Below are 14309 nucleotides of genomic sequence, written 5' to 3' on the forward strand. Positions count from 1 at the left end.
CTTTACAGCACAATTTTCGGGCATCTGAAGTTCCCTTGGTCCTCAAAAAATCGATTTTTAGCTACGTGTGAAGCTAAAGTTCGTTTTTTTAAAGGCGACTGAAGCCTAGGCTTGAGAGTGAGCTTGGGCTTGGGTTTGGGAGTTTTATAAAATTTTTTAATTTTTTAAAAAAAGGATAAGGTCGCCGCAGCTTGCGCGAGAGCACACACATACACACTCTATCTACCTTTTTCTAACTAATACACCTACTGCTACACACTAACACACTCTATAAGCTCTCACATATCTACTTCCTACTTACTATACATTACATTACACAGAAAACTAACAACCTTAATACACAGAGAATAAACACAGTACCTTTGAAAAGTCCATTAACAAAGAAAACTAACAACCTTAATACACGGAGAATAAACACAGTACCTTTGAAAACTCTATTAACAAAAAAAAATACACAGTATAACACAAAATCCTTCTTCTCAACACACACACCCTCCTTCCTTACCTTTCCTATTATAGAAATTGCACCACAAAAGAAGCACAGAGTGCCATTCAAGCTTAGTGTATGGCATTCTCCGAAAACGGCGCCAAAAATGTGCGCGTATGTCGCATGTGTCAATGCAAGGAACTTGCCGATAGACCGCGTGCGAGTCACAAATGGCTCCAAGCACACAACAAGCCTAAAAGAGTAAGCTCAAAGATGACAATGGTGTGTCACTCACTGCTCTACGCTTGCTTCGTGGAGGATTCCTCGCCGCGAAGAAGAGGGAGACGCCGCTATGCCGTACTCAACCGCCTCGCCGCCGTCGTGCCGCCGCAATGCTCGATCGCACACACACTCTCTCTCTCTCTCACGCACACACACACACACACACACACAAGGAGATGAAGAAGAAGAAGAAGGAGATGGAGCAAGAGAACTCTTCGATTGCACAAATGAGAGAATGAATGAATTTTAGGTTTAGTTGACTTTTATATGAGCTCACCCCATTCACACTTGGGCGCCCATGCTTAGCCATCTAATCCCTTGAATGTTCCAGTTAGAGTGCGCCTCTCATCGGCGATCACTCGTACCCTTTTCCTATTGGACCAACAAGCCCGATACCTGACTCTACCAAGTAAATAATACAACGTCCGTCGTAGGTGAGAGGGTGTCCGTGAGCCGTGAGGGTTAACAGATGGCATGCAAGAAGAGAAGAGGGTAGTCAAAACAAGGGCATTGTAAGCTTATAATGGCTGGAATGTACATCAATTAGATATAAACATTGTCAAGCGTTCGGTCAAGCAAGGGCTAAAGCTGCAAGAGGGTGTGAACCAATTGCAAAGCGCAAGGGGCCACCCTTGCTTGATGGATCTCTTTGCTTCAAACATTCCAACCACCTTGTTGTTAAAGAGGAGTTGAGACAAACTACTCTCCCCAGGGTGTGAGCAATCATGCACATTGTGGGCTCAAATCCCAATGCCTTCATGATAAGTATAATGTAAGACCGTGAAATTCAATCATAAGCCTTTTTCAGGATGAGTTGAACGAGGATAAAATTTGGCTTGGTGAAATTAGCATACTCAATGCCAATCATTGTAGCTAGAATGTTGCCATAGCTATATCTACCTTTGATGAATTCATATTGATGGGGAGTAATTACTTTGTCTAAAATTGAGTTCATCCTCACTGTTATAACCTTGCCAATGATCTTGTAAGGTACTATTATTATTGAAATAGGCTACCAATGTTTTAGGAGCGAGCAACACACCAATTTGGGAATAGGCTTGATTGGCCCTTTTTTCAAGCTAGGATCCATCTACCCTTCTAATAGAGCCTTGTTTTCTAATTGCATTAGCAGGATTTTATGCTTCACTCAAAATTCTTTCAAGAATTTTGCTACAAGTCCATTCCACCTAGGGCCCTCTTCCTTCCCCATTGATTTTAACGAAACTTGATTCATTGTTTGAAATGGGCCTGTGCGCGTATGTCGCGCGTGTCAATGCAAGGAACTTGCCGATACACTGTGTGTGAGCCACAAATGGCTCCAAGCACACAACAAGCCTAAACTAGTAAGCTCAAAGATGGCGATGGTGTGTCACTCACCGCTCTACGCTTGCTGTCGTGGAGGATTCCTCGCTACGAAGAAGAGGGAGACGCCGCTACTCCACACTCAACCGCCTCGCTGCCGTCGTGCGGCCGCAATGCTCGATCGCACACTCTCTCTCTCTCTCTCATGCATACACACACACACACACACACACACACACAAGGAGATGATGAAGAAGAAGATGGAGATGGAGCAAGAGCACTCTTCAATTGCACAAATGAGAGAATGAGTGAATTTTAGGTTTAGTTGACTTTTATATGAGCTTGCCCCATTGACACTTGGGTGCCCATGCTTAGCCAACTAATCCCTTGAATGCTCCAGTTAGAGTGCGCCTCTCATCGGCGATCACTCTTACCCTTTTCCTATTGGACCGACAAGCCCGGTACCTGACTCTACCAAATAAATAATACAATGTCCGTCGTAGGTGATAGGAATGTACGTGAGGGTTAACATGCCCCCCTTCCTGATGTAGATTCCATCCTCGGAAGCTATTGAGTTGAAGCTCGTTCGTTGAGGTGGAAGAGCATTTGAGATGAATGTCCTTAGCCTTCTTCAGTCACTGCAAAATAACACAACATTGGCACAATAATTGCATTCTTATATACAATTAAAAAGCATATGCAATTTTAGGTAGACAAATTGATTGGTAGCATAATTCTAAGCCATTTGTCAGCATTAAACATTAAATTTCAATATAATCAAATGCATAAACAGTTGGGAAGGTAAAAAACTAAACAAGTTCGGGGTCCCTAATTCAATGGTCAAAAGGCACTAAAGATCGAATATTAATACCATGGGTAAGCTTCTCAATTTTCTCTGGTCAATTAAGTTGTTAATCGAGAGAGCCAAGTATTTCATGTTCGAGGGCTGACTAGAGGCTATACCTAGAAGACCTTGTAGTTAAGCTACGATAAAAGGAATTTCTCATGAAATCATCGCCTGTCTGATTACCTTTTCTTTGACTCCCCAAATTCTTTTCACATTGTTTCAAATTTGATGTGTGTGCTTATTTTGTATGCCCTTGGTTTTTTTCTTTTCAAGGAAAAGCGCCCACACTGGGAGCCTCTAGGGCTCTAGTACCATAGGCGATACATGTGAGTGGAGTACCAAATCAAGTTGAGATTTCTCTTCCAGCTTAAGATTTTACATTGTGGCACTTTGATTTTTTGTTTGTTCATTTTCAACATTTTAATTTTGTAACTTTGGGGGGTCATATAACACTGTTACCCTCCCAAGGCTCATCACACTAGTAAACTCCCTTTATAATACTTAAGCTAAAGGTCAATATGGACTAAGCCCACTAGAAAGCCCTAGTACATTTCACACAATGCTGCCTAAATCAGATTAAGAACCTAAGTAACCATTAATTATTAGGAAGGCATTCCCCATGGTATTAAGAGAAGATCTCTAACACCTAGCTTGTTCAAACTAGCGTAGTCGGACTGCTTGCTTTTTAAACCTAGACAAGTGATTATGACAAAAAGTGCATTGAATTTAATGTTTGGTACTAAGCAAAGGCACTGAATATTATGCTACCAATCATAATTAAAGCAGACAAACATGGATGCAAAAAAGATAAGGGGCACTGCTAATGGACAAGAAACACCTGTTTGTGTTGATGGTCGTGCTTGATTTGAAGTGTGAACAAGAGAAAGATTCCATGAAGGTCCAAATCCTAACCCCAGCAATGTGTTCCTGTACACACGAGGAAACACAAAGAATACCTCTAGGAGGCACATCAGTGGGAAGAAAGAACTTTGCTAATCACTAAACTCTAAAACAGAAACACTCCTATCGTACTAATCCTACCTACCCTCCATCACTTGAGTGATGAGGATCAAAGGTGTTTTATGACATAGGTTTCTGTTTTGCAGGGTACAGGATGTGAATGTGTAGGTCTGGGTCAATGTTTTGACTTTTATTGTGCATACTCGTTTGCTAATTGCTCTTGCTCTTTATTATTTTTCTATTTTTTTGTGAGTATAAGGCTTTATATATACATTCCCTAAGATTGGTGATTGAGAGGTCAGGGAAAGAAGGTTGAGAGGGGAGTGAGTGAATGATGACTGTCAGCAAACACTTCCCCCTTCCTTGGGTAGATCATACTGTTTGAAATGTGCTCGTCACCCTTTGAAACCAATTGTTCCAGTTGGTAATAGGTGAGGATATTTGCCAGTAGTTTTCTATTACCTTAGGTGCCTTGTTGAGTTGCAAGGGTGGTAAGGTACTCTCCCAGGATCGAACTTGAAGTGGTTCATTAGGTGATTCTTGAACACTAGGAGGTGTGGATTCCTTTGTAGCTTCATGGAGGTCCACTATTATAGGTGGAGCCTGTGGAGAAGCTTTTACCTCTATGGATGCATTACATGAGGAGCTAGAAGCTTCATGGGACTCCCCCCTTCCTGAGCTAGGTGGAACAAATCGTTCTTTCTTCGGTACCCAAACTAGCTCTAGAGCGGGTGTGTAGCATTCTGTGATTTTTTTCTTTCCGCGATCGTTGATTCATTTCACTACAAGAGGTACTTAATAGTAGCGACGCTCGTACTGTGATGCTCAAATGTGAAAAACCACCGCGTCGCTATAGGTGTCGCTATGAGCATCGCTAAGTTAGAAGTAACTTAGCGACGCCGTCAGGGCTAAAAAAAATAATCGACAGTGTTCGAAAATTCAGATCTCAGATCTGAGTTTTCAGCGTGTGCTCAAGCAAGCAAGCTAACACCGCTCTCCCTCTCTCTCTCTTTCTTCTCCACACACACACACACACACACACACACACACACACACACAGACACACACACACACGAGGAGAGGAAGGAGAGCCAGGTATGCTCCTTCCCTCTCCTCACTCTCATGTTCCCTTCCCCTCTTTCTCTCTCCCTCTCTCCCTCTTTCTCTCTCTCTCTCACACACACACATTCTGTTTTTGAGAGAGAGAGAGAGAGAGCACAAGCATAAACTAAAAACGCACACACACATGCATAAACAAATAATGCACACACACATAGAGAGAGGAAAAGAGAGAGAGAGCATGCATACACCAAAAATGCACACACACATGCATAAACAAAGAACGCACACACACATTGAGAGAGGAAAAGAGAGAGAGAGAGAGAGAGAGAGAGAGAGAGAGAGAGAAGAAGAAGAAGAAGAAGAAGAAGAAGAAGAGAGTCTTAACATCGTAGGAAACTATCCCAAGAGACCTTAAAGATCTAGTCGACAGGAGTTGAACTCAAGACTTGTTATTCATGAGGGAAATGGAATAACCAATCTATCACACTTCGGTGATAAAAAAGTTATACCATTTGTCTCCTTTTTTTATTGGCGTACACACACACCCACACACACACACACCCAAGAAGAAGAGAGTTTAATTTAACGATGTAGGAAACTAATTAAAGAGACCTAAAGATCTAGCCGATGAGGAGTTGAACTCAAAACCTATTATTCAAGAGGGAGATGGCATAACCAATCTACCACGCTTGGGTGATAGAAAGGTATACCATTTTTCTCTTTTTATTGGCGCACACACACACCCACACACACACACACACACACAAGAAGAAGAGAGTTTTAACGTCATAGGAAACTATCCCAAAAGACGTTAAAGATTAGGTTAGATGTAGACTTACATTAAATTAGATTTATGTTTATTTAAGTTAAATTAGATTAAATTTATGTTTATTTTTAGTTAGATTTACGTTTGATTAGATTTAGGTTTATTTACGTTAGATTTAGATTTACGTTATATTAGATTAGATTTAGGTTTATTTATGTTAGATTTAGATTTACGTTATATTAGATTAGATTTAAGTTTATTTACGTTATTTACCTATTATTGAAGAGGGAAATGGCATAACCAATCTACCACACTTGGGTGATAGAAAGGTTATACCATTTTCCTCTTTTTATCGTTTAATATAAGGTTAGATTTAGATTTACGTTAGATTAGATTTAGGTTTATTTAAGTTAGATTAGATTAGATTTAAGTTTATTTTGAGTACACCGAAGGATTATACTGCCCTTTGAAATGATGTACATAGTGTACACAATCTCTTTTCTCTCTCTCTCTCTCTCTCTCTCTCTCTCTCTCTCTCTCTCTCTCTCTCTAAATTTCGAGATTACGGTAAAAAAATTAGAGTTAGATGAACGGTGAAAAGATCTACTGTGAAAAGATGTTAAGCTGTTGTGAAATGCTACAGCTAGAGAAGAGGCGAAGGGGTTTTGTCCACTACATGCACTATCATGTAGACGTGGGTGTGTAGATTTCTTGTACCCACAAATATAGACATTGATCAATAAAGATGAGATTATAACCCGGTGGTTATGATCTCCGTGCACCTCTAGACCGAGGTGTGCGAGGATTGAACATGACTAGAGAATGTGAGGTAGTTTACAGTGTGAACAAAGAGAGAGAGAGAGAGAGAGAGAGAGAGAGAGAGAGAGAGAGAGAGAGAGAGATAAAACGAAGAATGCCAATAGAAGATTAAATTTGTTGTCAAGGTTATAAGATTTTTTCCCTCATTATGAGTAGTGACGAGGATGTGGGGCCGTCCAACCGAAACGAGGATTTGGGGCCGTCAACGAGGATCTTATGTCCTTGTAATCAATGCAAGCATGTTGTGTGACGGACAAAATGCGTTTCTTTGCAGCATGTTCGTGAATTTGGCGAGTTCGATCCATCTATTATAGATTGAGTTGTTGCCAATTATAACTCGTCGGACTCTGACGCTGGCCAACAGACAGCAATCTTGCAACCCAATAGACGTGTTCGTAGGCGCTTTGGTCAAGCAGCATATGTGAGGCCACAATATGTAGCCTCTGAAAGCTCGGGGGATGATCATGCAGACCACATTCCCAACGAGGCAATGTTTGAGCCCAAGATTGATGAAATGATCGAGACGATCATGGATTCAGAAAGGCTTATCTATGATGATATGAAAAGTGAAGCCGACATGGCATTGTATAATGGAGCATGTGTGTCTAGATTGAAAGCGGTTCTGGTTCTTCTCAACATGCAAACAAAGTTTGGATGGAGTGACACTAGCGTCACAACGCTTTTCAGGTGATCTATTACAATTAGTTTACTTTAATAAAACTCTAAATGTATAATGATCTGATAGATTTTTACACAATTGTACCGTATTTTTATGCTGTGTAGATTGCTCAAAGAGAACATACTACCAGCTCATAATGTGATGCCAGATTCCTGAGAGGAAGCAAGAAAGATTTTGCAAAACTTGGGGATGGATTACAATTCGATCCACGGTTATCCTAATGACTGCATTCTTTGCAGAGGGGAATACATAGACATGGATAAGTGTTCGAAATGTGATTCCGAGAGATATCGAGTACATCTCCACGGAACCAAAATTCCGTAAAATGTTTTGTGACATTCTCCTTTGCTTCCTCGCATCAAGCATTTCTTCGAATGTAAGTCCATGGCTGCCCTAGCATCATGGCATGAGGAGAATTAATCTTCGGATGGTGTGCTGCGGATTCCTGTAGATTGTGCAGCCTGGAAATATATAGATGGAACATGGTCGGATTTTGCCAGGAAAGCTCGAAATTTACGCTTAGGCCTGGCTATGGATGGCATAAATCCATTTGGTCAAAGATTAACATCTTACAGTGTATGGCCCGTTGTCATCGTCAACTACAACATTCCCCCGTGGTTGACTACAAAGAAGGGGCACCTATGGCTAAGCTTGATTGTGCCGGGGTGATATAAAGTGAAGAATATGGATGTGTATCTTCGTCCACTATTGGAAGATCTACAACAATTGTGGATTGGCATAGAAGTGGTGGATATGAACCGACACACAGGTCGACGGAATGCTTTGATCATAGGCATTCTAATGTGGACCATGCATGACTATCCCGGACTAACAGAATGCTCATGTGATCTATTTACACTCCTCACTCAGACACTGTAAATCTTGGTTTTTCTCAAGCTGATCTATTATCATGTGTATACATGCAGGGCTTCAAACAAGCGGATACAGAGCATGTGTCACATGTGGACCTAGACTGAATGCACGTAGGGCGCCCTCATTGAAGAAGCAAATCTACGAAGGTCATCAAGTGCACCTTCTAGAGAATCATGTGTTACGCGACGGCTTTTTGGGAAGAGAGCCACTGAGGATGTCTGCACAAGCATGGTTAGAGCAGAAGGAGATGTGTGATGACGGATTGCCCCCAGGGATGAAGAGAATATCTCTATGGTACGAGTTACCATACTGGCCCCGACTCATGATCAATCACTTGCTCGATCCAATGCACATATTCAAGAATGTGGGTAATCTACTATGGGACCATTTGACCGTCAAAAAAAATACTTTGGGAGCCAGAGTTGACCTTAGAAATGTGGATCGTATGGAGCAATATTGGCCGCAAACAGCGTTCGATGGATCGATAAAACTCCCTAAAGCACCATGGATTTTCACAGGAGCCCAAGAACGCAAAGTAAAAGAGACCATTCGATCTTTGCGGACCCCCACTGGTGTAATGCACTCGCTCCGAACGTGTTTTAGTAAAGAAGGAAAGCTTACCGGTTTGAAGTCACACGACTGGCATAAAATGTGTCAGGTATGTTCATAGTGGAATATATCATAGTGGGAATTGTGTAAGAAATTTGTGTGTGGACTTTAATATCATTGCTGCACGTGTTTTGCAGTTTATTTTACCGATTGCAGTTGAGGGATGTTTGTCTCTTGATGTCCGTAACACAATCTACAAACTTGCGAAGTTGGTGTAATGGATCTCACAAAAGGAGATCAACGTAGACTCCATACCATTCACCAAACTAAACGTTGCGGAGGTTGTGTGCATGTTTGAGAAACAGTTTCCTACTACCATGCTAACGATTCAGGCGCATCTTCTTGTTCATATAATTGATGAGGTGGAAATAGCTGGCACAGTACATTCCAGATGGATGTTCTTTTTAGAACGTTTCATGAAAACGCTCAAGGGATATGTGCGTCAGAAGGCACGTCCGGAGGGTAGCATGGCAGAAGGTTGGCTGGTATCAGAGTCCCTAGTGTACATTGGAGAGTGGCTAGACGGATTTGATAAAGCCCGGGACACGCTATGGAGAACCATAGATGATGAGCGCATATCTGGGATTTTCATGTGCAATCTCGGTGTTGAGAAGAAGATGACGGAAGATCTAGAGGCTAAAATCAACCGATTTTGCATGTTTCACAATCCAGTCATGCAAAAGTGGATTTCATAATATGAGGATGCAAAGCAAGAGCGACAAAGGGCACGGATCGAGTGGAGACGGGGAAGACGACCACCGATGCACTATCCGACGGGTCTGGAGAGCCTACCAACATTCATGAGCTTAAGATGGTTGCACAACCAATTGAAAAGCGCACAAGTGCGGTGAAGAAGTGACTGAGGAAGAGTGGGAGTACTCTCGGGGTTGCGTGACCAAGGTAAGTTTGCAATGTACTACTAGTTACTTTCTAGATGTTTGAACGGCCACTCATAATCTTTGTTGGTTGTAGTATAAGTCATACACAACAGCATGGTGTAAAGGTCGACATTTTAGAGTGGAACGGATCGACAAAAAGCGTTTTACTCAAGATTGTGGAATCATGGCAAAATTTGAACAGTCTAGTCGACGACGGTTCTCTGATGCAGATCCTGTGGTGGTGGAACTCACTTACTTCGGCACGCTACAAGAGATTTTGAGGATCGATTATAGACGATTTTTTGTCGACTTGTTCGACGTGCAATGGTTCAAGATAATCATGGAGGGTTGCAACGCTACTGTGCGTAGAGGAGAGTCTGGTTTTCTTGAGGTGGATTCAACTAAGAAATGGACTGACGTAAGAGACACTTTCGTACTACCCGAGCATTGTGAACAAGTAAGTATGTAAATAGTTAACATCCCATTTTAGAATTTATGTGCTTGGAAGCTCTTATGTAAGTTATGTGGCTCTGGCAGGTGATATTTCATCCTACAAAGTCTGCATCAAACTGGTGGTACGACATAGAGGTAGCCCCTCGTAGTGCACGGACGTATGAAGGCTACCATGTGCCAATCACAACAGCATTAATGGAGGAGATCGGAGAAGATGCTCAATCAGAAGCCGTTGAGGTGGTGCTAGACGAACATCAAGCTGCTACTCTCTATGGGGTGCATGCAGAGGATCTACAAAATGAAACGGAGGACATCTGTTTAAACGGAGAGCTCTATATAGATATAGGAAGTTATGCTGAGCTATACGAGGATGAGAGAGAGATCTTTTAAAGCCATAAATATTGTATTTGAACAATTTTGCTCCGTTTTGTAAAAACTCTGGCTCTCTAAGTACCTTCCATATTGTAACGCTCTTTTGATTTTGCACTCACATCCTGGGCAATCCATGGCCACATGCAGCTCCACCACCTGGTTTTCTGACTGCAAGATTTGATTGTGTGCTCTCTCTCTCTCTCTCTCTCTCTCTCTCTCTCTCTTTCGATTGAAAATTCTGAGTTATCGACTTGCCTCTTCCATCACTCAAGTTCAATAGAAGAAGAACGCGTTCTGTTGCTGCTAGCCTTTGAACATTCCAAAGCTACAAGCACCTTCAAGTTCTACATCAAAAAATAAAGAGATAATTCGGATTCTTGTACGATTCTCCATTTTGAACAATTTTGCTCCGTTTTGTAAAAACTCTGGCTCTCTAAGTACCTTCCATGTTGTATAACGCTCTTTTGATTTTTGCGCTCACATCCTAGGCAATCCATGGCCACATGCAGCTCCACCACCTGGTTTTTCGATTGCAAGATTTGATTGTGTACGCTCTCTCTCTCTCTCTCTCTCTCTCTCTCTCTCTCTCGATTGAAAATTCTAAGTTATCGACTTGCCTCTTCCATCACTCAAGTTGAATAGAAGAAGAACGCGTCATTGTGTCATTGTATTTAATGGTCTTTGCGTCCACTCCAGGTACGTATGCCCTAGGTATGTTCTCACAAGCAGGGACGACGAGCACCTCCTCCTCCTCTCTCTCTCTCTCTATCTATCTACTTGTCCATGTTTTCTACTCCATTCATTCAATATTAAGTTTAAATGTTCGTGTGTTTAATGCAGGTATGGATGATGAGGAGTTTCTTTCTTATTTGTCACCCCAGCAGAGACAGTGGTACGTGGAGCGTCATCGCTCTGGCGCACCATCGCGTGTTCCTACTCCATCCACATCTCCCTCTGTTTCGGAGTCCTCAGCGCACTCCGAAGCTTCTGTGTCGACGAGACGATCTTCACACTCGTCTAGACACCGGCGCTCTAGTGGTGGCGGTGGCAGTTGTTGTGGGGGTGCCGCCATCGATGCTTCGACACCGCCTCGTGTTCGATGAGGCTCTTTACCCTCCCCTTCTTTGCCCGTCCCAGCCACATCATCGCCATCGACATTAGGTTTTGCGCGGCCGACTGCCGTTCCTAGGAGCTACACACCACTAGCTACTCCACCAAGAGTCACTCCAGTGGACACTCCTCGCTTTGGGGCTCAGACTCCAGTGGAGACACCTGCGTCCGTACCCCCGTTGACACGCCGCTAGAGACCCCTGTCGGGACACCCAGGTTCACACGTCAGCGGCGAGAGGGCTTGCCTTACTCCGTCAACTTCAACGGAGGCATCATCTTGGATGATGAAGACAAGAAGGTGATTTCACGCATGCGCGGCCTTTGCTCTCAGGTGTTTAGACACTAGATACTAAACACGTGGAGTGAAGTACTGAATGATTTAAAAGACAGAATCATCAGCATGTTTCATGATGAGTTTCCCGTTCCAACACAGGAGGACCGCTTCAATGAAGACGTGATGAAGGTTCGAATGCGGGAATACTGCAAGCACAAGCGTTCCGAAGTGCAAAAAGCAATCAAGCATGGGTGGAACAGACCAGATTGGCTGGCCAAAGAAGATTGGAAGAATGCGAAGAAAGCAGCGCGCAAGAATCCTGACAAGTGGAAGCAACAAAAGGAGGCAGCCAGAGCGGGAGTAGAGGCAGGGAGCTCGCACCACTTGGGGAGCGGCGGGTGGACATCATTTGAGGCCAATTTTGTAAGTGTTTTCGCATTGCTCTCTATGTTTGATAGTTTAGGGTTTATGGGTTTTTAAATTCTAACATAATGGATTCTTTGTATGTTTTGATAGTGATTGTTTACAGGACATGATCCCACACCGTACGAGCCTGAGTACACAGGCAGGAAGGGCTTAAACGCCCTTATAGATATTCTGAGTTCTCGCAGCGGCATGGTTAGTATTAGGGTTTATTCTTTTCTATTTGTTGTATTGTTTTATAAACGTCGCTATATGTTTATACTTACAAAAAGCTGTCTTATTGTTTTTGTTTGCAGAATCCGACAGATACGCCACTTGGATGCGATGAGATGTCTGATTATACGACGTCAGTTTAGCCATAGCTAGATAGCATTAGTTTCTTTTTGTCATAGCTTATGTATCATGAGACAACTTTTATACGTCTTTTTGAAAACCATGTATATTTTTTAAATAATGACAATGGTTTGTAATTATTACATTTGCAAAGTTTAACAATCAAGTGATTTTGCCTATGTGTACAATTGTCATTGATTTAGTTTCATCAATTCACGCTTGTCACTTTGTATTTTTATTTGTCAAACAATACATACTATGGATGATGGAGTTAATGGTTATATTGTCTCGTGGGTGACTATTTTGGGTCTATATCTACCTTTGCACTTTTTTTCAAAGGTGAAGAATATGTATGAAACAATCAATTTGAATACTCTGCCACCAAAACTTTTTCCTCTCTGGCGTCGCTATATAAGGCTCTGCAGCGTCGCTATAAGCGTCACTATAGATGGCTCTACAACATCGCTATAATCGTCGCTATAGGCATCGCTATAATCGTTTCTATAGGCGTCGCTATATAGCGATGTTTATAGTGACTGGCATAGCGACGTCCCCGTATTGACGTTGGTAGCGATGCTCTTAGCGATGTCGGGGGTTATAAAAACCCAATGTATTTCCGTCGCTAAAAGCGTCACAAGAGCTTACAACCTCTTGTAGTGTTTTGGAGCTACAGGATTGGGCTTACATGGGTCAGGTGACAGGTAAGAACACAATCTACGTTTTGGCACCTAGATTTGATCATTTCCACTTTCCAGGTGAAAATAGGGTAAAACTTACCTTCTAAACACACTGGTAACCTCAGAATTTCAAAATTTCCACCAGATCACCCTGAAGACATCCTAAACGTAGGATGTCTACTGCTGATTTTTTCAGACTAAAGTGTCCCTGATGCTTCCTTATGCTCTCAGCAAGTGCAAGTATGCTTCACAATTGCAAAAACATGCAAAAATCACTCAATTTAAGCCTTTTCTGAAATTTTACGTTTTTTGACTCCGCCTTTTGGCTTTTGGTCAACAAAAATAGGGAAAAACACCCAAGTCAATATGTTACTAGGGTAAAACCTACCCTCTGACCCCACTGGTGCAGTCAGAATTTTCAAATTTGGTCTCCAGAACCCCCTTGAGACATCCTACGTGTAGGATGTCTATGTTTACAGAATTGCAAGTTTTCTTCACAGAACCCTTGCAAATGCTCTTTTATATGCACATCATCAGTCAGTCATACAAAAATATCCACAAAAGCTTGTTTAATGCATTTTTACCCTCAAAAGCACACTTTTCCGTGATTTCAAATGCAATCAAGAACTTTAGCAAATAATTCAATGTTGAATAGCTCTAGATCAAAATCGGACCACTTACCTAAAGCTACTCCTACAAATCATATGGGGTTTTGCATCTATGAGTAGAAAAGCGCTTCACTGTCACACACGGACTAGTAAACGCTTTTATCACCTCACAAATCACTCGACCACCAGCAACTACTCTAATCCTCAGATCCTAACTAAACCTATCTAGTCACAGACCCTCTGCAAGACACACGCTTCCTGGCTATCCACTTGATCGCGGAATATCCTCTTCCGGATCCACTTAAGAAAAACGCTTTCTTTAGCCGAAACTAAATCAAGCAACCATCACACGAGTGTTAGTAGGAAACCTACTTAGGTCCTTGTGTCCCCGGAAGCGGCGCCAATGTTGGACGAGAGAGACTCACACACGCATGAAGTGCATGCAAACACTACATAATGTCAATCGAGGACACAGATGACACGATAAGCACACGGAGGAAATCTCTTAATCTTGTCAAGCTGACACCATCCTACACATACAACACTCTGGAAGGC

At 42.3% G+C, this 14309-nt stretch overlaps 1 pseudogene; it reads left to right on the top strand.

The window, feature by feature from the left end:
* The window catches only part of LOC147424210 (uncharacterized), a 33221-nt pseudogene extending 20719 nt beyond the window's left edge, over positions 1 to 12502 (top strand).
* Positions 12503 to 14309: the final 1807 nt, after the last annotated feature.

Source organism: Adiantum capillus-veneris, chromosome 26 (assembly GCF_014529385.1).
Source record: "Adiantum capillus-veneris isolate H3 chromosome 26, ASM1452938v2, whole genome shotgun sequence".
NCBI classification, from domain to species: Eukaryota; Viridiplantae; Streptophyta; class Polypodiopsida; order Polypodiales; family Pteridaceae; genus Adiantum; species Adiantum capillus-veneris.